Consider the following 23,824-nt stretch of genomic DNA (forward strand, 5'->3'; position numbering starts at 1 on the left):
TCAGTCCAGATAGGGGCGCAACTGGCGCACCAGGCGAACCTGGGCAAATGCCCTCCTGGCCACGACTCCAATATGATCTTCAAAACTGAGTCGTGAATCCAGGAGGACACCTAAATTGCGCGCCCTATCAACGGGAGGCAACACCTCTCCCCCCATAACCAAAGATGGGATCTCTTGGACAAGACGAGATGCCGGTACGTAAAGCCACTCAGTCTTGGCCGGGTTGAGCTGGAGCCTGTTCTTCCCCATCCAAATCCGTACCGCTTCCAGGCAACGGGACATCACATCGAGGGCATCACTGGCTTGGTTCGGGGACTTGGACTTCAGTAAGGCATTTGATAAAGTAGATCACAACCTATTGGTTGATAAGATAGAAAAATGTGGGTTAGATAGCATCACCACCAGATGGATTCGTAGCTGGCTGACAGAACGTACTCAGCGTGTGGTCCTCAATGGAACTGCATCTACATGGAAGGAAGTGTGTAGTGGGGTGCCCCAGGGCTCTGTTCTGGGCCCAGTGCTCTTCAACATCTTCATCAACGATTTGGATGAGGGGATAGATGGGGAACTCAAATTTGCAGATGACACCAAGCTGGCAGGAATAGCCAATACTCCAAAAGATAGGCTTAAGATACAGGAGGATCTGGACAGACTCAAACCCTGGGCACTATCTAACAAAATGAAATTCAATTGTGAAAAAAGTAAGGTTCTACATTTAGGCAGGAAAAATCAAATGCACAGGTATAGTATAGGTGGTACCTTGCTCGATAGTAGTAACTGTGAGAGAGATCTTGGAGTCCTAGTGGACAGTCACTTAAATATGAGCCAGAAGTGTGCTGCAGCTGCCAAAAAAGCCAACACCATGCTAGGCTGCATTAACAGAGGGATAGAATCACGTGAAGTACTAATACCACTTTACAATGCCTTGGTAAGGCCACACCTGGAAAACTGCATCCAGTTTTGGTCACCACGATGTAAAAAAGATGTCGAGACTCTAGAAAGAGTACAGAGAAGAGCAACAAAGATGATTGGGGGACTGGAGGCTAAAACATATAGAGAACGGTTGCTGGAATTGGGTATGTATAGTTTAATGAAGAGAAGGGTGAGGGGTGACATGACAGCAGTGTTCCAATATCTCAGGGGTTGCCACAAAGAAGAGGGCGCCAAGCTATTTTCCAAAGCACCTGAAAGCAGGACAAGAAGCAATGGATGGAAACTAGTCAAGGAGAGAAGCAACCTAGAACTAAGGAGAAAGTTCCTGATAGTTAGAACAACTAACCAGTGGAACAACCTGCCTCCAGAAGTGGTGAATGCTCCAACACTGGAAGTTTTTAAGAAGAGACTGGATAGCCATTTGTCTGAAATGGTATAGGGTTTCCTGCCTTAGCAGGGGGTTGGACTAGATGACCTCCAAGGTCCCTTCCAACAACAACTTCTTCTTCTTCTTCTTCTTCTTCTTCTTCTTCTTCTTCTTCTTCTTCTTCTTCTTCTTCTTCTTCTTCTTCTTCTTCTTATTATTATTATTATTATTATTATTATTATTATTATTATTATTATTATTATTATTAAGTATAGACCATTTTCTGTTTCAGTGCAACTTTTTATTTAGCGATGATGACATCTGCACTGAAATGTTGTCATTTTGAACTGTAGCACTGACTGGATTGCCTCTCAAGCGCTGATTTCTGATTCTGATTCTTCTTTAGTCATCACTTGTTCCAAAATAGTTTTCCATGTAGCTCCAGTAGAACTAGAACTGGAACTATTTTGATAACATTCATAAATATACCTAGTGTTTGAGGCACCAGGCTAGAAACTAGTAGACTGGAAGTTCAAATTCCGTCTTAGTCAAGAAAATCAGCTGGGTGACTTTGGGTCAATCACTCTCTCTCAACCTAACTCACCTCTCAGGAGTTTTAATGTGGAGATAATAGGATGACGAATGAGTATTAGGTATGTTTGCCACCTTCAGTTACTTACAGAAATAAATGCATGCTAGTTTTGACTGCTATATATTTGTAATCCACGAAAGAGACCTAAAACAAGATGGATTGATAACATCAACAAATATTGCAGGCCCAATTGGCAAAAGAAAACTCAAGACCTTATAGGTTGAAACCATGTGGAAGAGGTCTTCATCCTGCAATGGATAGACAATGGCTAAAATGGACGATCACTTGACTATGAGCCAGCAGTGTGCAGCAACAGCCAAAAAAAACCTAACACAATCCTGGATTGTATAAACAGAGGCATAGAATCAAGATCACATGAAGTATTAGCAGCACTTTATATAACCCTAGTGAGACCACACCTGGAATACTGCAACCAATTTTGGTCACCATACAACAAAAAAGATTTTGAGACTTTGTAAAAACTACAGAGAAGAGCAACTAAGATGATCAAAGGTCTGGAGACTAAAACACATGAAGAACAGCTGCAGTCTTGGGTTTAGCTAGCCTAAAAAAGAAGAAGAAATAGGGGTGACATGATAGCAGTATTCCAGTATTTGAGGTGCTACCACAAAGAAGAGGGGGTCAAATTATTCTCCAAAGCACCAGAGGGCAGGACAAGAAACAATGGTTGGAAATTGATCAAAGAGAGAAGCAATCTGGAATTGAGAAACTTCCTAAGAATGAGGACAATTAACCAGTGGAACAACTTGCCTTCAGAAATCATGGGCGCTCCATCACTGGAGGTTTTTAAGAAGAGACTGAACAGTCACTTGTCTGAGATGATATAGGCTCTCCTGCTTGAGCAGGGGGCTGGAGTAGAAGATCTCCAAGGTCCCTTCCAGCTCTATTCTATTCTATTTTATTTGTACTACAACGATCTTTAATAATACATTTGAATTTCAGTTGTATTGGACTGTATTGGCATAATTCTATGTCCACATTGTTTTAGACCATATCTGGCTGAGAATTATGAGAATTTGAGAATTATGAGAATTTCCTTCCAATGTACAAGAATTGAACACATTTATGATACTCCAGGCTGTTGGTACATTTTTAATCATAAATATAAATCATAAAATTGATTGATTCATATAATGGTCATGTGAATTGTTTCTTCTTTTTTATGTGTTTTTTCTTGGCAGTTCAGTTTCATTTAGAAGAATTTTTCTTCCAAGGAAGAAATTATTTTCATTTTATCACTTGGATTATGACAGTGAACTAATACTGTAAAATATCTCTATTATTAATGCAGTGATGTGCCTCCAGGAAAAACAATCATAGGGGGAGGAATCTTTTGGTTCCATTTCCAATAAGGTCAGGCATGGGTTTATGGCTAGAATCCAGTCACAATGCAAATATAAATGCTGTTGTAAATTAATCTGAATCTTAACTATGAATCTTCACTAATTCTATAAGATTCATGATATATTAATGATTAATATTGACCTTATCTAAAACAGGAATACGTAATGTTATCTACTTTTTTGGCATTTATATTTGCATTTTTCCCATCTCACATAGTTTAACTTAATGAAATCATTATATAGTCCTCTCAAATCTATTAATAAATACCAGGTTGTTTTTTTTACTACACCTAATAAAATCTTTTCTTTTACTAGATTTATCTTCATTTATCCTTGGGCAGATTAATAGTTTTATTGCACTCAGTGAAAAATGAGTTTTGGCCCTGTATAGGGTACCATTCTGTAGCAGGACTGATGAACCCATTGGTAGCTCCTTTCCCATTGCTGACTCTTGTTTATATCAATGTTTATACCCTTTAGAAGCTGGAGTTTCACCGGAGGCTTGTATACTTAAATATTCTGACCATTGGTTCAGGCTATCAGTGTAAACTCTTCTCCTTGGTCTCTTGACTCAATTTCAGATGCCACCAACTACCACAACCAACAACAACGACCAACCACTTTACTGCTGCCAGTTGAATTCTTCCCTTCATCTCATTGTTTCCATGGCTTATTTTGATTCCACAAGTCATAAATCAGAAGAGTAATATATATTTCACTATAACATAAGTGGAAAGATTTCATTTTGTTTCGAGTTTTTCTAAGAATCATGAGAGACTTTGGTGAATTATTAAAAAGGTGAAATATGTATCAGATTAGCTTTATTAGCTGCACACAAACATATAGACAAGCAGGATCTAGACTTTAGTCTAAATTATAGCATGATTAGTTTACTGTGTTGTATATTCTAACTTTAAGGTCTAAAATATTAATTGTCACTGCAACCAATATGCTTCTATAGTATTATCATTTTGCAAATAGGCAGTGAAAGAAGTGGTAAAAATGAAATTTAACATTCTCTTGATTAGACCTGATTTTTTTCCAGTTATATAAGCAGATCGCTTGGGAGAGTTATAAAGGCACTCATATAGCTGTCCTCTGCATTAATGGCTGTTAGCTACCTCTGTAATCCCAGCAGGGATGCTAAATGGACAGCTACTAAATGGTGCCAATAAACTATGAAATACCTGCAGCATAGTCACTTCTAGAAATAGAAATAGTTCATGGATAGAAGAAAGTTCACTTAATGTGCTTTTTCATCTTCATCTACTTTTAAAGTATTGAAGATCAGACAATACCCAATTTTATGGATTTTAAGCATACGAATAATATCTGAAGAATATTTCTGAGCTTTTGTGGGATATGAAAATGGGAGAGGACTGTTGACCTTAATTTTAGACTCTAGGTTGTTAAATAACAATAATACTGTAATGGATTCAATCTAAACTGTGGCACGTATGCACAAGTCCATATTGAACAATCACTCATTTAGCAACTGTTCAAAGTTACAATAGTGCTGAATAAAGAGAACTTATAGTGGGTCCTTGTAGTTGCCACTTTCACAACATTCCCACAATCATATGATCATGATCTGGGGATCTGGCAAATAGCTCATAATTTACCACAATGTAGTATCCTCTGGTCATGCAATCACCACCAACAGCCATCACTGCTTCTAACAAGCAAAGTCAATAGGGAAGCTGCCAGGAAGTCACAAATGGCAATCATCTGACCACGGGCTTTCCTAACGCAACTGCTGTCATAAGTCAGCACAGTCAGGTGACATAGATATAACCGCAACATTCCAACTACCACCTCATTAAATGAGAACTAACAGATGATGTTTACCTTGTGCCTACTTATTTCTAGTCAGAGTTACTGAGATGAAGACTATTAGTCTTTGCACAATAAATCAAGAGAAATGTATAGGATCAAAATATAACTCAGTGTTCCTAGCATGAAGTTTATCTTACTTTATCATGGTTTACTGTAGCAGTCATTCTGTAGGCAAGTGATATATTGAACACGAGCCACTCAAATTGTATGTAGAGAGGTCACTCATATAGTATCCCAATACATATTTTGAGATAGGGATTGCAAACTGGTTTTCCCAAATTAAAATCATTGTGGTGAATATACCCTCAAATCAGGCTACACACACACACACACACTTCAAATTTTAATTTTGGTGAAATAAATGCAGGAAAGCTATTGCCGATATTTTAAATTTCCTAAGGGAATAATTTATTAATTATGGAAAATAACTCGTCACAGTGCTAACATACTCTTGTGAATGGATTTTAATTTGCTGATTATTCATTTTGAATAGGTAGAAAAATATTGCCCTTTTTATGTAATCCAGTATTTTGACAGCAATTTTGTGGGCAAGAATAATGAAACAAATTGCTGTAATTATTCAGCTATAAAAATAGGACAACAGTTTCCTTATCATCAAAGGTGTGCAACAATGCAATATAATTAATAAAGAACAAACTGTATTTTAATGGGGAATAGCATAAAAAGAAGTACAGCATAACTACGAAAAAATATGTAGAGCTAAAGCTTACAGTGTTTCCTTTCTACTATGATACTGAACAGCAATTATGTCACTTTTAGTAAATACTTTTAAATATTTTCTATTGTGATTCATCTTCAAATACATTAAAATATGGATAGTATAACAGTTGACTAATTGGGCGTCATGTCTATCCTCTTTATTTATTTAAAAGATTTATATAGCCACCCATCATAAGTAGCTCTCAGTACTCACATAATCATAAAACAAAAATACAAATAAAATAAATAAAATAAAACAATCATAAAACAGTAAAAACAGTGTAACAGTAAAAAAAAATCTTGCTCATTAATCATCCTCTTGGGATGCTCCACAACAGGCTTAGTTGCCATCCTTCCGTACTATCTACCTATAGAATGCTATCCCAGACTCTCAATAAAAAAGCAGTTTTTAACAGTTCTCTGAAAGGTTAGAAAGGTGTCTGCTAAATTGCCAGAGGGACAATGTTCCACAAGACAGGGGCAGCCACAGAGAAAGCACACTTCTGAAGTCCCACCAAATGGCAAGATTTCAGGAAGATAAGCCTCTCTGTCCAGGACCCTCTGAAGATATAGGCTGACTGCCCTCTCAATAATCTTCTTCTGGATGTTATAATTTTTGGACAAAAGTTATGTAACACTACCAGGTCCAAAGATGACCTCTTGAAAGAAAACACACAATTGCCTTCTTCAAGACAAATGGTGTCATCTCTTCCTGCAAAGAGGTATTAACTATCACTTGAACTCAGCCCGATGCCACATCCTGGGAGCCGTTAATCAAACTAAAGGGGCAGGGGTCCAAAACACAAGTGGCCAGTCCACTTCAAGATAAACTGGCTTTAACTCCTGTCAGATAACCAGATTCAGACAAATTTCAGTCACCTGCCCAGCCAGAAACTAACTCCAAGTGAAGCCACTTTATCGGCCAGATGCTGAGTATATTCCTCCGAGTGGTCCTTTATTTTATGAAGGCATTGCTCTTTTAAATATCTAGATATGAATTTGGTTTCAGATAACATATTTTAACATTATTTGATTAAATCACTATATAGTGCAGCTGGTTAGTAAGGTTTACATGAATTGCAAAACAAAGATTTTACATTGTAAAACAATCACCAAGGAATGTTAGCTATTCACTTTAATTTTGTCTCTACTAAGTAATGACTAGTCGTTGAATGGTTTAAAGCAGTATTCTGCAAACTGGCCAAATTCTTGATGCATGAACCATCTCCCAGAACAAATGAATGAACAAGTAAATTCCTTCTTGAGTGGGACCCCTGCTGAGTTTTCTGGGAGTTTCCACACATCTGGAAGGCATCGTTTGGAAAACATAGGTTTAAGTACACTATGTACTTAATTGGGTGGTACCAGTAGAACTGTAGAAATTGTTGGAGGAATAGATTTTACCTCTTTTCAGTCTGGATTCTAGTCTTTAGGACAGAATCAAACTTAACTTCACTGATAGATTACTTTCATTTAAGTATAAATGAAATTCTATTGATCTTGCTTAATCATTTTTCAGCTTTCTGTCTTTTTAACCAGTTTATCCCCCTGGATTGTGTTTGTTGTACAATGGATTAAATGTTCTGTTCCTAGACACAGGAAGAGTTTCAGAGATTAGTACCAGGTGATTTTGCTTCAGAAATTTGGCAGGTCAGTTGTGTTATGTCATAGACTACTGTTTTATTCCCCATACTGCTTAATACGAGGGCAATTCAGAAATAAACCTGTTTGGTTATCAATGACAGACACCTGCAGATACAGAACTTGTATTATACACATGATTAGAAAACTACGATGTTACATTACTTTTTGACATAATCGCCATTCAAATTGAGGCACTTGTCATAACATCTTACAAGGTTTGAAATTCCTTCTGCAAAAAAATCTCCTGCCCGGTAATGAAGCCACCAGCATCATGAAGCACATTGTCATTATTGAAGCAGTGTGATGCAAGCCATTGTCTCATTTAAAAAACTGGTTCATTTTCAATTGATCTAGCGGACAAGTCAACTGAAACACAACACAACCTTCTCCCTCTACTCCTTACTTCCTACTGAACTACTGCTTACAGCGCCAGTGTCACTATCCCTGCCTATTTCTCACACACGCTCAAACGGAGGTTTATTTCTGAATTGCACTGGTGTATGTGTATGTGTATGTGTGTATACACACACACACACACACACACACACACACACACAGAGAGAGAGAGAGAGAGAGAGAGAGAGAGAGAGAGAGAGAGAATGAATTCTGTATTTGGATAAAGTGATGGGATGGATGAATGGTACTCAACTAAACAGGCATCTTACAAGATAGATTCCACAGTGGGTGTGGGGATGGGATTCCTTGGTATATTCCTTGGTATAGAAATTAGAAATACTGCCTATACTGTACTATCATACTGTTAATGACAGAAACAAAGCAAGGAAGGAAGGAAGGAAGGAAGGAAGGAAGGAAGGAAGGAAGGAAGGAAGGAAGGAAGGAAGGAAGGAAGGAAGGCATATTACTTAAGGACATTGGTGCAGTCATCACTATCTTTGGAGGATCTTGTGGCTTATAATATCTATTATCAGCATTAGTCAATATATCATCTATATGCTTTCCTGTTAATTTAGTGTGTGTGTATGTATGTATGTATGTATGTATGTGAGTTAAAAGTTTGATATAATATGACCAGCTATATAAATGTTTTAAATAAAATAAATATATTACATTTTGTCCACGTATTGCTAACATCATGCTTAGACCACTTTAATCCAGTAAATTTGGCTCTATCCTTGTATTTGGTCCAGCAGCTGCAGCTGGTGCAGTCTGTAACACTTAGGTTGCTTAGCGGAATGTTGTTGCTCTATAGAAGCAGCTGTATAGGCTTTCAGTTAGCTAGAGACCTACATTAAAGGTTTTGCCTATGCAGTATAAAGCACTAAAGAATTTAAGATCAGGATGCCTGATGGACCACCTGTGCCATTAACAGACCAGATGGAAGTCTTAAATTGCTGCAGTAGTCCATTTCGAAGGTTACTAAGACATGAGTCACTGTGAGCAGAGCCTCTCAATCCTGGAACAGAACATCAGCTCTTTTAAGGATTTGTTTATAGATCAGAAATGGGAAATGGAAAGAAGAGATCATTTGTTGTAATTTAAGAAGAAATAAATTTCTAAAATTATTTATACTTGTCATGAAGGGCAAATCATTTCTCTGTGTATTGTATTCCCTTTTCTTATCATATTCTTTTTTCTTTCTGCACTTTTTGATTTTCATTCTTTTAGTTTGCATTTTATTGTTGTAATTACTATGTTTAATAAAATTACTATAAAAAGTAGCTGTTTTAGCTTTGTTCTAACAAAGACCATTTGACCTGGTACTGGGCAAATTTGTTCCAGTGTGATGATTGTTTGCTTTGTTAAATTTTGTTCTTTGCCTATAAAAATACATACCACAAGAGGCAATTATTCTAATCTGCCAATAATGTGAGATGCAAGCATACATCAACAAAGTAAAGTTCAATCAGCATGTGAACTTTCCCAATGTTATTAAAACATGTTACAAACTTGAATTCTTTATAGGTAAGAGAAGAAATTCAAAATGATTTTATAGATGATTTTGAAGTTACTAGTAAATAATTTTATGTAACTTCAATAATAAAGTATTACTATAGTTGAAAGTTAAAATTTGAATTATTTCAGAAATTCCAGGTAGTAATGACTTATGAGTTATAACACTAGGAAGTAGAGGTGCTAAGCCCCCCCTTATTATTAATGTTTGTTTTTACAGTGAAGGATATTGACATTATTCTGCTACAGATAATCATTTTCACTTCCTAAATCTAAGATCTTTCCCCAGGAGCATTTACTGATAACTTTTCCTAAGTCTGATGAAACATGCACATATATATTTAGAACAAACTTCAGCAGAACAAAAAAAAATACTATTTTTCTATTCTTTCGTGGTTGTTTATTGGCTTTCTTATAATGGGACTGTAGGGACGCGGTGGCTCAGTGTGTTAGGACGCTGAGCTTGTCGATCAGAAGGTTGGGAGTTTGGCGGGTCGAATCCCGAGTGCCGCGTAACAGAGTGAGCGCCTGTTACTCGTCCCAGCTTCTGCCAACCTAGCAGTTCTAAAGCATGTAAAAATGCAAGTAGAAAAATAGGGACCACTCCGGTGGGAAGGTAACAGCATTCCGTGCGCCTTTGGCATCTAGTCATGCCGGCCACGTGACCACAGAGACGTCCTTGTAGTATAAAATTTTATATCTATGTGATTGCATATGAGATATTTGTTCATAAAGTCAGAGTTGATGTCTGGAATATATGATCACATCTGTGTTGCCTTAAGACCTGAAAATAAGCTATGACTAGAGCAATGAAGAATCCTGACCTTTTATTAGTGAACAGGAGGTATTTTTTTCTCGAGTGATGTGTAACCATCCTTTTCCTTATTTCTGTGCTAACAAAGGCACAGAAAGGCTTCCTGAATACTTTGAAGTCTCTACATTGCAGTTTAATCTTTCTTCAACCTTTTATTAGTTTTGACCCTTACTTAACCCTCCCACCAATATATGAAGATATAAATTAGGACCAGCATTCTTCAGAAATAAGTTGAAATATGTACTGTATTTCAGAACTTTTGCAGTACCTCTGTTATTCATTAAAGCAGTTTTTCAAGTTTCCCAGTGACCATGAAATAAACAATATGGTTATGTTAAAAGTTGAATTATTAAATCCTTATATTGGATTGCAATTGTTTATGGTTTGTTTCACAATCTGCACCAGGAAATTTCTGGACCTCGCTACTTCATATTTTTTCCTATTATGTAGCCAATTTGACTGCAAGATTGTTCATCCAGTGTAGTCCAAGTATAAAACATTTATTTTGATGTTGTTTGATGTGATAAAGTTTTCTTTGCAAAATTATATTAACACAAATATTATTGTACTTACCTAATCCAATTCTTAGAGTGATCTCAGATTTCACCAACTTTTTGCCTTCCAAACAATCATTTAATAATCATGTTTTTTTCTGCTATTGAATTAGTGGGACATATACTTGTAATAACAGAGTTTACTGAATAGTCAATAATTCTAATATGTAAAGCTCTGATTTGATATGCAATATATATTCTATATTTTAGGTTGCATATAAGTACATGTGAAACTCTTTTTGAGGGACACTGACCCTCCATTTCTTTCTACAAGGTTTCATGAAGCATAAATCATTTATCCAAGATAAAAGTCAAAGGGCTGATAAATTCAGGATACAATAAATGGCATAAATACAATAAATAAATGTTGATAAAAGAGAATGCAGTGTAAAACTTAGGATACAACTCCAAGTCCCAAGGTAGAAATCATGAAGCTAATAACTTGAATTTCATTTCATTTCTGAAGCAGTAGCATCACATTGGGTCTAGACCAGAGGTTCCCAACCTTTTGAGCACCAGGTACCGGTTCTGTGGAGAGGTTTTTCTGCAGACTGAAGGGGGTGTGGTTTCTTGTAGTTATAGTTATAGTTATAGTTTATTTGATTTATATACCGCCCTTCTCCTTGGTAGGGACTCAGGGCGGTTCACAGGGCATATATAAAAGAAAGACAATACAAAAATTAAAAAAAGGATTAAACCCATGCCCAATTAAAAACAGTAATACAAATTTAAAAAACAATTAAAAACCCATAATCCCCCATCAGGCCAGACCAGCTAATTCGAACAGGTGGGTCTTCAGGCCCCGACGGAAAGTTTGGAGGTCTGGTGCCATCCGGAGCTCCACCGGCAGTTGATTCCATAATGCTGGAGCACCCACAGAGAAGGCCCTCCCCCTGGGGGCCACCAGTCGACATTCCCTGACTGGCGGCACCCTGAGGAGGCCCTCTCTGTGGGAACGCACAGGGCGGAGGGGAGTCGATGCCGGCAGCAGGTGGTCCCTGAGGTATCCCGGACCCATGCCATGTAGGGCCTTAAAGATCGTAACCAACACCTTGAACCTCACCCGAAAGACAACTGGTAACCAATGCAGCTCGCGGAGCAAAGGTGTAACATGGGAGTACCGGGAAACTCCCAAGACAACTGTCGCGGCCGCATTCTGTACCAGTTGGAGCCTCCGAGTGGTCTTCAAGGGAAGCCCCATGTAGAGAGCATTACAGTAGTCAAGGCGAGAGGTCACGAGCGCATGAGTGACCGTACACAGGGCATCCCGGTTCAGATAGGGCCGCAACTGGCGCACCAGGCGAACCTGGGCGAAAGCCCCCCTAGTCACGGCCACTATATGATCTTCCAGGGTAAGCCGTGAATCTAGGAGGACTCCCAAGTTGCGAGCCCTATCCATGGGGGGTAAGAGCTCACCCCCCATAGAAAGAGATGGAACATTTTGAATGTCCCGGGATGCCGGAATGCACAGCCACTCAGTCTTGTCAGGGTTGAGTTGAAGTCTGTTCCTCCCCATCCAGACCCGAACCACCTCCAGGCAACGGGACATCACGGCGAGGGCATCACTGGGGTGGTTTGGGGTCGAAAAGAAAAGTTGGGTATCATCGGCATACTGATGATACCCAACTCCAAAACCACGAATGATCTCACCCAGCGGTTTCATATAGATGTTGAACAGGAGAGGCGAGAGAACCGACCCCTGCGGAACTCCACAAACGAGAGACCTAGGGGTCGACCTCTGCCCCCCTACCAACACCGACTGGGAGCGTCCCAGGAGATAGGAGGAGAACCACTGAAGAACTGTGCCTCCCACTCCCAATCCCCTGAGACGCCGCAGCAAGATACCATGGTCGATGGTATCGAAAGCCGCTGAGAGGTCTAATAGGACTAGGACAGAGGAATATCCCCTATCCCGCGCCCTCCAGAGATCATTCACCAGAGCGACCAATGCCGTCTCCGTGCTGTACCCGGGCCTGAAACCCGATTGGTAGGGGTCCAGATAATCCGCTTCATCCAGGACCAGAGGGAGCTGATGCACCACCACACTCTCAACAACCTTCGCAAGAAAGCGAAGGTTGGAGACTGGACGAAAGTTGTTCAAAACGGCTGGGTCCAGGGCAGGCTTCTTGAGGAGAGGTCTCACCACCGCCTCCTTCAAGACGGTGGGGAAATAACCCTCACTCAGAGAAGCAGATATAACCGCCTGGAGCCAGCCTCGTGTCCTCTCCCTAGCTGCATAAACCAGCCAGGAAGGGCACGGGTCCAACAAACATGTGGAGGAGCTCAGCCTCCTCATAATCCTGTCCACTTCATCAGGGGTCACAGAATCAAACTCTTCCCAGATAACATTGACAAGACCGCCCGTGTCCTGATCGCCTGACTCTGCCCAGCTGGAGTCCAAACCGGTCCGAATCCGAGCGATTTTATCCGACAGATGTTGACTAAATTCCTCGGCACGACCTTGCAAGGGATCCTCCCTCACCTCCTGATTAAGAAGTGAACGAGTCACCCTAAACAAGGCGGCCGGGCGATTATCTGCGGACGCGATGAGGGTGGAGAAGTAATTACACCTCGCCACCCTCATCGCTGCGAGATAAGACCTAATATAGGTTCTTAACCGCAACCGGTCGGGTTCGGATCGGCTAGACCTCCAGCAGCTCTCTAGGCCCCGTTTCCGACGCTTCATCTCCCGGAGCTCCGCGGAAAACCATGGAGCTCGCTGGGATCTGCGCCGGGTCAGGGGCCGCAAGGGTACAACCCGGTCAAGTGCCTCAGCGGCTGCCCTTTCCCAGGCTTCCACTAAGGCATCAGCCGAGCTGTGAGCAGTGGAGGCAGGTGGGGACCCCAGCGCCGCTTGGAATCTATCAGGATCCATTAAGCGTCTGGGGCGGTACCATCTAATTGGCTCCGTACCCCCACGGCGGGGGGTGGCAAAGCGGAAGACCAGCCGCAGGAGATGATGATCGGTCCATGACAGGGGCATAATAAATGGAGAGCCCCCACCTAGATCATCCAACCACCGTCTAGATAAAAAAATCAGGTCAAGGGTGTGGCCTCCCTCATGAGTTGGCTCTGAAATTACTTGCGTCAGGTCCATGGCCGCCATGGAAGCCATGAACTCCCGAGCTAGCTCAGATGAACCTCCCAGGGATGGTAGATTGAAGTCTCCCAAAACTATAAGATTGGGAAACTCAACCACCAAACCCGAGAGGATATCGAGCAGCTCGGGCAGGGCTGCCGCTGTGCGACTAGGCGAAATGTACACCAGCAGCAAGCCCAACTGCGCCCCAGGACCAAATCTCATAAAGAGAGACTCACACCCGACTATCTGAGGAACGGTGGTCTCCCGCGGACATAAGGTCTCCCTAATGGTAACCGCCACTCCCCCACCCCTACCTTGAGCTCGTGGCCGGTGTAGCACCCGGAAGCCTGGTGGGCAGAGGTCAACCAAAGGGACCCCACCCTCTAGGCCCAACCAAGTCTCCGTGATGCAAGCCAGGTCCGCATGCTCACCCTCAACTAAATCCCTAACGAGGGGAGCTTTATTAACCACGGACCTGGCATTCAGGTACACCAGCCGGAGCTCAGGAGGCTGCACATCCCCGCTCCCGGGACCTCGGGGAAGAACCAGAGGGTCGGAGCGCCTCACCGCTTGTAGACAGCGGAGACGGCCCTCCCGGTAATGATATGGCCCCCTGTCTATCCGCCTGCTGCCTTTCCCCGTCGTGGGAATTGGTAATCCCACGACCCGCTCATGAGCCCCAGATGTAACCACAACCCGCTCCCCCCGAACGCCGTCAGACCCAGGCCTGGCCTGCAACAAAGTTGTTTGGCTACCCCCCACCGCCAGACAACCACTACCCCCCACCCCCCTCCCCAACCCCCTAAAAAATTTGACTAAAAAATTAACCAGGGGCCTCTTGTTAGATTTATATCGAGAACCCCTGGCCTTTCCCGGCCATCTCTCAGGGTCCCAATAATTGGGCCCCTCATCGAGACTAGGGATAGAAAAGAAGGCGGGACGCACCCAGGAGAGGGGGGCACCCCTGAGGGCGAGTAAGTCCGTATCGGAATATCGATGCATCCAGTCAGCAAGTCCAGAGAGGGCAGTCCAATAATTAAAACCAACAGGAGGATCGAAGGAAAGGAGTGGGACATTTGGGCCATCCACCAACCAACTGCCACTTGGTTGGATGCTCCCAGGGGCATACCACAACCCATCCTCTCACAACGGGGCGCGAGTCTGCCTCCGGGGATGGTCCAAAATGCCCACCCTGGGTGGGGCAGCACCCACAGAGCTCCCACCTCTATGGGGCTGCCGATGTAAAACAGGCCACTCTCCCACTGTGGCCTGTGCCCAGGTCCGTCCCAGTCCAAAGGGGAAAGAAGGAGGCAGATGGAAAGTTAATAAATAAGATAATAAATAAGTTAATGAATAAGTTGGCAGTCCGCTGTATCGCCATCGTTGCCACAGATATCGTTGCTGCCGGCAAAACAGGCCAATGGGCCACGGAGACGCCACCATCACCGTCGCCACCATCATCTCAAGCAGCCGGAAACCAACGAATCGCTGTCGCCATGGTCGTCCTCTCCACCGCCCAGAGCAGCCCGAGGACGCCGTCGCCATCGCCACCTCCATCGCCGGCAGTAACTCAGAACCCGCACAAAGGGCAGCCTTATCCATAAAGTAACAAGCGGCTGTCTTCTCCGCCGCCAAACGGCCCGAAGACGCCGCAGCCGCCAACAAAACGGCACAGGCAGGTCCAACAATAAAGTGTCTCCGCCGCCGCTGCCGCCATTGCCGCCGCTGCCGCTGCCGCCGCCGCCAGAATAGTCTGCAGGCATCTCACACAGGCTCTCCTCCCCTCTCACGGAAGCGCCGATCAGCTGGGGCTCTGAAGACGCCGAAAGCTCCAGGGACGCCGAGAACACCGCCGAAAACGGCCGAAAATCGTCCGAAACAGCAGCGCCGACCCGACAGCCCATGGCAGCCCAAGACAGATGGAAACACCCCCGCTGCCGACCGCAGCCTCCTAGGAGAGGTCCGGAGACACCAGGGCAGCAGAAACCGGCAGGCCGAAAAAGCCGAACCCAGCAACACCGCGGGAGACAAACAGGCGAGGGAAAGGCGACGCGCAGATGGAACAGGCAAGCAGCAAAACTGCCTCCTCATTTGCCTCGTAATTCAGCTTCGTGGATTAAAATCCACATCCCCTACCCAGCGGGCCCAAAAAGACCCCTGAGGGACTCCGAAAGGACGCCCCACAGCCGGAGCTCACGGAGCTCAGCCCGACACGTCCGCCATCTTCAAAAGACCTTTTGAAGGAAAGGACTGCCTGCATCCCACGGATGGGGCTTTGCTTGTTTGCGCAGACCAGTTTCTGGCATGCCACGGCCTGATGCCGGTTCACAGACTGGGGTTTGGGGATCCCTGGTCTAGACTGTTTAGCAAAACTTGATCTGCCCAAATTTTACAACAGAAGTAATGAAAGATTTAGTAATACCAAAGGTAGCAATGTAACTGCTAGGACTTGAATCACCAACTGCCAATATTTTTAAATAGCCCAAAGCTAAAAAAAGACACCAATCTTGAAATGCAACATGTAACTTGGGGATGTAATTGTTTGATGCATGTAGTTCATGTACACAATTTGCACTGTTTTTTATGATTAAAATTACTAGATAATGCAACATAACCAGGCTGCCATCAGTGGAGAAACTTGATTGATTTAACTATCTTCTGGGACATCTAAGTGATTATCATTCTATATTTCACTTGGCATTTCTTCTGTTTGTGTAATAGAAAATACATGTTCTCATGAAATCAGACTTTCATATTTTCTTTTCCACTGAGTCCCATGCATTTCACTAGAGTCATAGTATAAGAAATTTGGGATAATTGCTTTATAGAAAAAAGAAATGGATAATAACAGAGCCTTGGTCGAGCAGTGGGCTAATGCCTCCTTAAGTAACACCAGCTGCCTGCAATTAGTGCAGGTTCGCATCCCACCAGGCTCAAGTTTGACTCAGCCTTCCATCCTTCCGAGGTAGGTAAAATGAGGACCCAGATTGTTGGGGGCAATTAAGCTGACTTTGTAATAATGCCACTTGGGGTGTGTGTGAAAGCCCTAATAAGCAGGCATATACATAGAATGAAGGCTACTGCTAAGCTTGTAAGCCGCCCTGAGTCTTCGGAGAAGGGCGGGATATAAATGGAATTAAAATAAATAAAAATAAATAAACTTATCAGTAATGATTGATAACATTTTAGTTCTGTGACAAGTATCAGGATTCATTTATTCATTAATATATTTAGGATACTTATTGACTGCTATACAGCAACAAGTGTTTTGAAAGCTGTTCAGAATTTTAACACCCAAATTATTAGAATGACCAAAGCCAAGATTAAGGCCAAAATCCTAATCTTGTATTTGTAAACAGCTTTTTTGTAATAATAGTTACAAATTCCACTCCCCAAAAATCCAACAGGATAGCACTGGGCAGCTGCTTATCCTGTGGATAAATTATGGATGGAAAGAAGAAAATGGTTGTCATATATTATCTCTCCATGTAAGTATATTTTGTCTGTCTAGGTATGCACTCCCTCTTTCACACTTTAAATACCAATGAATAAACTATAACACAGTTATATAGAAAATGTTTAGTCACCTCTAGTCAAATTGTTTGTTTCAGTGAATTCCTAACTGAAGCTGGCATGACCTTGATATGGTCCAAAAATAAATGACATTTTCCTGCAAATTTGAATGCTAATTTATTAATGTTGTTCAAAAGTTTAGAAAATAATAAAAAAAACAGTGAACATTAAAAATGTTGAAGTTTGAATACTTCCAGTAAAATGGAACACACCCACTTTGGGACATACACCCTTTGGCAGAAATAAAGAGTTTTCAAAATTTTCTGTAGAATTTTTATATTGAAAATTCTTCCCAAGAGTCTTTCTGTTTCTGCTTATCCCTCCCCCTCTTGTAAAATTCTTCTACCTCAGAACTATTCTTGGGTCCTTTGTATATATTGCACATTTTAGATTTCTTCCAGGTTTTCAATATAATTCAAGTTTGAGGAATATTTTTTTCTATTAAGTATTTTAGTTAATTTGGATGTACGTTTCAGACTATTATCTTGGTGAAATCCCAATTTTTTGTCAGCTTCAACTGGAGTAAGACATTAACTTTTAAGGTACGTTAATATTTGAATCTATTATTCCTTAGACTCACACAACATTTTCTCTGCCGCTGGCTGTCTCAGTCCAAGCCTGACAACACCACTCTTGTATTTAATGGTTAGCCTTTTCTTCAATACTTTTATCCTTTTTTTCTTTAATTGAAACATGTGGTTGTTGCTAAATAGTTGCATTTTGTTTCATTAGTCTAAAGTACTTTGTTTTGTTCCCAAATGTTTCAGACTTATCAAGTTTCTTTGATGGAGGGCGGGGGATGAGACCAGGAAAGGGTTTTTTTTTCTGACATCTTTTCTGTGCAGATCACTGGGCAGAAGCAGCATTGTACATACTGTGGTCTGCATAAAACTTCAGTATCAGCTAAACTTTTCAGCAGGTCATTTGCAGTAATCAATGAGTTCAGTTTTAAAGATCTAAATAGATTTAAGGCATTCTAAGGTGTTTCTTCTAATTATTTTATAGAGCCTTGGTGGCGCAGTGGGCTAATGCCTCCTAAAGTAACACCAGCTGCCTGCAATTAGTGCAGGTTCGCATCCCACCAGGCTCAAGGTTGACTCAGCCTTCCATCCTTCCGAGGTAGGTAAAATGAGGACCCAGATTGTTGGGGGCAATTAAGCTGACTTTGTAATAATGCCGCTTGGAGGGGTGTGTGAAAGCCCTAATAAGCAGGCATATACATAGAATGAAGGCTACTGCTAAGCTTGTAAGCCGCCCTAAGTCTTCGGAGAAGGGCGGGATATAAATGCAATAAATAAAAAAAATAAAATAAATAAAAAAATATTTTTGATGTTAATTTTCCTATTTTTTTTATTATAGTTACTAGTGGTCAAGCATGCATAGTTTTAGCTACTTTACAACACTCAGAAACCTCCCAACCTAATGCTTTTATCACATATTATATTCCAAGCCATCATGCATATTAAAGTGAATCAGGCTTAGTACTGTATTACAAAATTGGGATAAAATAGAACAAGAAAAAAATGAAACATTTCATACAGTCACATCCAACATTCCATTAATATAGTTAGGCCTTGATTGTTTAGAGAAGGGACAATAGCAAACAAATGTAAAACAAATATCTGTTGAAAAGCAAATATATTTATTATGCACTTTCATATACATAAGGACTTTTGCTTAATATAATACAAGAAATAAAATAAAAATTTTACAATGTGAAATTCAATGTACATTTTAGGCTATTTACAAACAGTCCAGGAAAGAAAGTTTCAAGTGTGCACTATGTTATTTGAATAGTTCCAATGGAGGATATCAAGCATTAACAGACATTGGCATAGCAGCACAGGTGACAAGAGGAAAGGATGCTTTAAGTAAAAGCAAAGCCATTTCCCATACTGATCATAATAAGATCTATATGGCACTGCTATACCTCAACATGTCAACATTTTGAAAGATAAATTAACTAGCTGCTTCCCCTTAAGAATACCTGCTGGGGTCACTTGTGCTACAGATATTAAAAATCACTTTCTCAAACTGCAAAGGGTGATAATTTAGTTCATCTGGGAATGACTTTAGTCTGTGAATTGTAGGGAAAATAACAAAAAACTGTAAAATGAGATGAGAAACAGAACCTAGGAGTCCTGAATTATACTAAATTATAGCTGATCAGCTCTATCAAATCATGGCTTAACAGAACTGGACACACTCAAGAACTTAACAATGGTAAAAAAGCATAGAATTGTCAATCTTTCAGATAATCAATGTTTACCTTTCTTGGATAGAGGCCACAAAAGTCAATATATTAAAATCATATATTAAAGCAATGTGAAAGAGTGTCACACTCTTGTCAAGTGGATAGATTTATAATAATCAAGGCAGGCATGCTGTATTCCAAAAAGGTTCTGAAAATATGCAGGAACTTTTATGTCAATGTATTATCACAAAGCACTTTCCTTCTAATCTTTTTAGTTGGATTATTATGCTTAGGGGATATTCTTACCCCAGCTACTTCAAATGATAAAATTATTCTGCTGAAAATCTAAAGGCTTCGGCAACATGTAGCCTTGTTGTGAATATGGCCATAAATGTAATTATAAAGTCACAAATACATACTAGGATAAAACAAGTCCAATAAATACAAACTCAGCAATAGCTGAGATGAGAAAGACAACAATGTTTAGGAATATTTTTTTAGAGTAAAACTTTAATAAGAAATAAGGGCTGTAGTTTTGAAGTTGTTTTGCAAATACCCAGTACTAGAAGTTCAGAACAAATGTAAGCCAATGTTTTATATCCTAGATCACTTAGCAATATTACTACTCCTGTATTATTTTACAAGAATCCTAATGGCTTCAGAACTATAAGCAGTTAGCAAAATATTAGGTCTGTGGAAAAAGAGATTTTCAGAGTATGAATTCCTGTTTGCATTGCATGTATCTTTTATGCTTTCAATGCGCACAACCATGCATCTTTCTCATTGCCACATTCTCATCAGCCAGGGGAGACTTCCTACTGACAAGCCTTTGCCACAAATTTTGACGTTATTGCAGAAATCCCCATAGCTGAGCTATAATTTGTTCCATAAACAGCCATTTCTTCTTCTTAGGAAAAGTAAAGTAGTGACACTTGGTAACATCCCAGCAATGGGAAAAACACAAATGTCTGCCATTAGATACTCCTGTTCCAAGTTGTTTTTCATGACAAAAGAGATGCACAGAATATCAGGGACAGGATTTTATATCAATAAAGACTGCTACAAGGCAATTTCAAATATTTTTCTTTGATATTTAGAGCTATAGAACTCTAATATGGTTTTAAAAATATATTTGAAAGAATGACTCAAGTGGTACAATCCAGCTGTTTATCATTATTTTCAGCTAGAAAGATATTATTACAGTTTACCATTTGAATCTAATCCATTAATAATATCAATAGGTGCCAAAATTAAAAACCTGAAAAGAGAACTTTATATTGGACCTACACAGAGAACAAAAAAAGCAAAATAAGCCATTTTTCCTGCTTTAATATATGCAGGCAGGTATCTGGGGTTAGGCTTGTCCCTTCTAATCATTTCATTTTTCAGTAAATTGCTTTATGTGGGCTAACATTTCATGTCTACTTAACACCACAATAGGCACCAGAGATCTTCTACCCATTAGCTTCAAACAGGGGGACAACTGGGGATCACTAAACTGTCAGTACAATATAGTTCAGTGCAATAGAGATATCTTGTTTATCTCAAATAATTTAACTGGTGTTTGAAGGATTGAACAACAGCCTTCATATAACACTAGATGTACTTCATGTACCACTAGACTTGTGTCTCTTCCACAGAAAAATCTGAAACGAGTCAGGGTTATGCACCTCTGTTAGCCTTTCAGAGGAAAGAGGCAACACAGATATAACTTGACTTAAGTCAACTAAAGGAGACATGGTTTCAAATACATTCCTTCACCAATGCTCTTCAAAATGAGTAACAAGAACAAGCTTAATGACTTGTAGCTGGAATGACAATTTAGCTACCATTGTCAAAAGACTGACATTCCTGGTGAGAATCATCTGATATATAGGGCAATAACCAAATGGAAATACAATTTAAGATGAACAGAAGAGTACCTCATATTGGTTTGGTATCATGTTTGAGATGACCTTTACTACGTATGTACTCATGATTTTTTTGAGAACATAAAATGACTGGACATTGACATTTGGAATTGCAGTGTTTTTTTGCTGGGCAAATCATAAAATATTACCAATTATTATTATGGCTGTGATATTGTGAAGAAGCGAAGCTGGGATTGTTGTCTGTGTTTGGGAAAAGCAGCTGCAATCAGGCAGAAATTCTTCTCACCCCATTTCTCTGTATTCTCTCAGAAGGTTGTAAAAGTTTACAGACCCCAGAAACCTGGGAGCATGTATTCATTCACTCACAAATTTGTTCACAAGCATCCACACCAGTGTTTCATCTTCCTGGCTAATAAAACTGCACCCAGGCATTTTCAAGGACATGCCAGAGACAGCCTTACACCATCCAGAATCTTAGCTTACAAAAGCAAATGCTAAAACAGAATGGAGAGGTATACTTGGGAGAAAAGGTAATATAAAGATAGAAAAATGGAGGTGATATTTGGAGATTGGTAGCTATTACAGGCAGGCAAGAGTACTATCACTCAACTGCCAGGACCACAAGCTATAGTGAGCAGCATTGTGATAGTATAAGTCCAGCTTGGAGCTTTGCTAGACGCATGGTAGCAACCAGAAAAAGAACTGCATTGAGGCAGCACTTCATCCCAACGAATATAAAAAATGTTTGGAAGAAAGCTAAGATTGTGTGCCACTTTAAAGACTTGGGCTGTTAGGCTTTTGAACGAGAAATAATTTTTATAAACTTTATGCAGAATTGACTTGTGAGGCCGGTGTGTGGTGCAATTAGTTCACATGGTATAATAAGATGGAGGGTTTGTTGTCACTGTGAGCTGGGGGGTGGGAGCACGAAGGGAGGCTCAGCTAATCTCAATGTATACATGGTTGTACTTTGACAATAAAGGTTCATTCATTCATTCCTGGAGACTTTGCCTGAATTGAATATTAAAACACTGGGGGGGGGGGGGAGAGAAAGGATTGAATATTAAACATGGCAACAACAATTTCCAAATCAGAGAGGGATGGAGCTGACCCAGAGCAATAGACTGTTGTTGGGGAAGGTGTGTGCTGCAATAAAGCATTGTGCACAGATTTACTATGCTGTGGTGTGTCCAGTCCTTGGAAAGCAAAGAACCTTCAAAGGCAATTAGTACTATGGCTGTGGCAGTTCATATAATTCTCTTCCACATGCAAATTGCACCCTTTGAAATAGCTACAACCTTTTGTATGAGTATATGTGAACCTGCAGTAAAAAAAAATGTAAGTAGTCTTATGACATCTTAAAGTCTAACTAGGAATCACATGCTGCAAAGTTGCTGGTGCAAGCATAAACTAGAAAAATGATATCCAACTGGTGTTTAAAAGGCTTATTAAAAGAAATAACCAGATGTATGTATATTTGTGAAGTGAGGTTGTTCCATTCTTTTATGTAGTCAAAGATACTGCTTATCTTTTTGGCTGAAAGATTTTTTTGCCGTATTAAAATAAAATAAATACATAAGGCAATGCCTTTCAGCACAAGCCACATTGGCCCCTTTACCCTGATGATGCTTTTTGAAAAGAAGCTTACATTTCTAATTCTTAAAACTTTTCAGTTGCATGAGGAATATATGGTATTATCTTGTTCTGTTATTAAGGAAGAAAGTGCTTATTCTATGTATTAAGTATAAAGTACACAAAATACAATTTCTGAAGCACAGAAGGTTACATTAAGAAGGCAGCCTTAACTTTTAGGCACATTGCAGTAAATCAAGGTAACTGTGCTGCAGTGTTAACATTCAGAATTTTCAATGTAGTTTAATGAGTAAGAAATGCTTTTATCCCAGTCTAGCTGACAAACCATTTTTGGCAACCTCTTCTTTTTGTTCATGGTGTTTTGAAAACTGCCTAAAACAAAAACAAAAACAAAATGAAATGAAAATTTACATTCTACCTCAAAAATCTCAATTCTATCAATAACTGATTTATAACGTCTTCAATGATATATAAATAGCAATGCTAAAAATCTTACAGTTTATCATAGATTTCTGAGGATCTTTAAAATGGATTGTCTGCAATCAAACCCATAGTTTGATCAACAATCTACCATGAAGTCTACTGTATCCAAGTAACATTGTTTTGTCAAACTTGCTCTTAGCACTTTACCATATCTCAGTGACATGGGGTTTTGAATTTCCCCTGCCCCCCTTCTTGCAAACTGAGTGCTACTCGTAGGAATTAAGGAACAGAATATGGTGATACTGCAACATGTTACAGATATTATGGGACTGGTGATAATATAACAATATGGC

At 40.4% G+C, this 23,824-nt stretch overlaps 1 protein-coding gene across 4 annotated transcripts in view; it reads right to left on the reverse strand.

Annotated features, from left to right (window-relative positions):
* Positions 1-19,022: 19,022 nt before the first annotated feature.
* Positions 19,023-23,824, reverse strand: part of ANKRD50 (ankyrin repeat domain containing 50) — a 57,028-nt gene continuing 52,226 nt past the window's right edge. For all 4 annotated transcript variants that reach the window (XM_083367039.1, XM_083367040.1, XM_083367041.1 and 1 more), the window contains one exon: positions 19,023-23,420. The gene's annotated coding sequence lies outside the window, so the exon portion shown is untranslated. The remainder of the gene's footprint in view (positions 23,421-23,824) is intronic.

This window comes from Vipera ursinii (assembly GCF_947247035.1).
Source record: "Vipera ursinii genome assembly, chromosome: 7".
In the NCBI taxonomy this organism is placed as follows: domain Eukaryota; kingdom Metazoa; phylum Chordata; class Lepidosauria; order Squamata; family Viperidae; genus Vipera; species Vipera ursinii.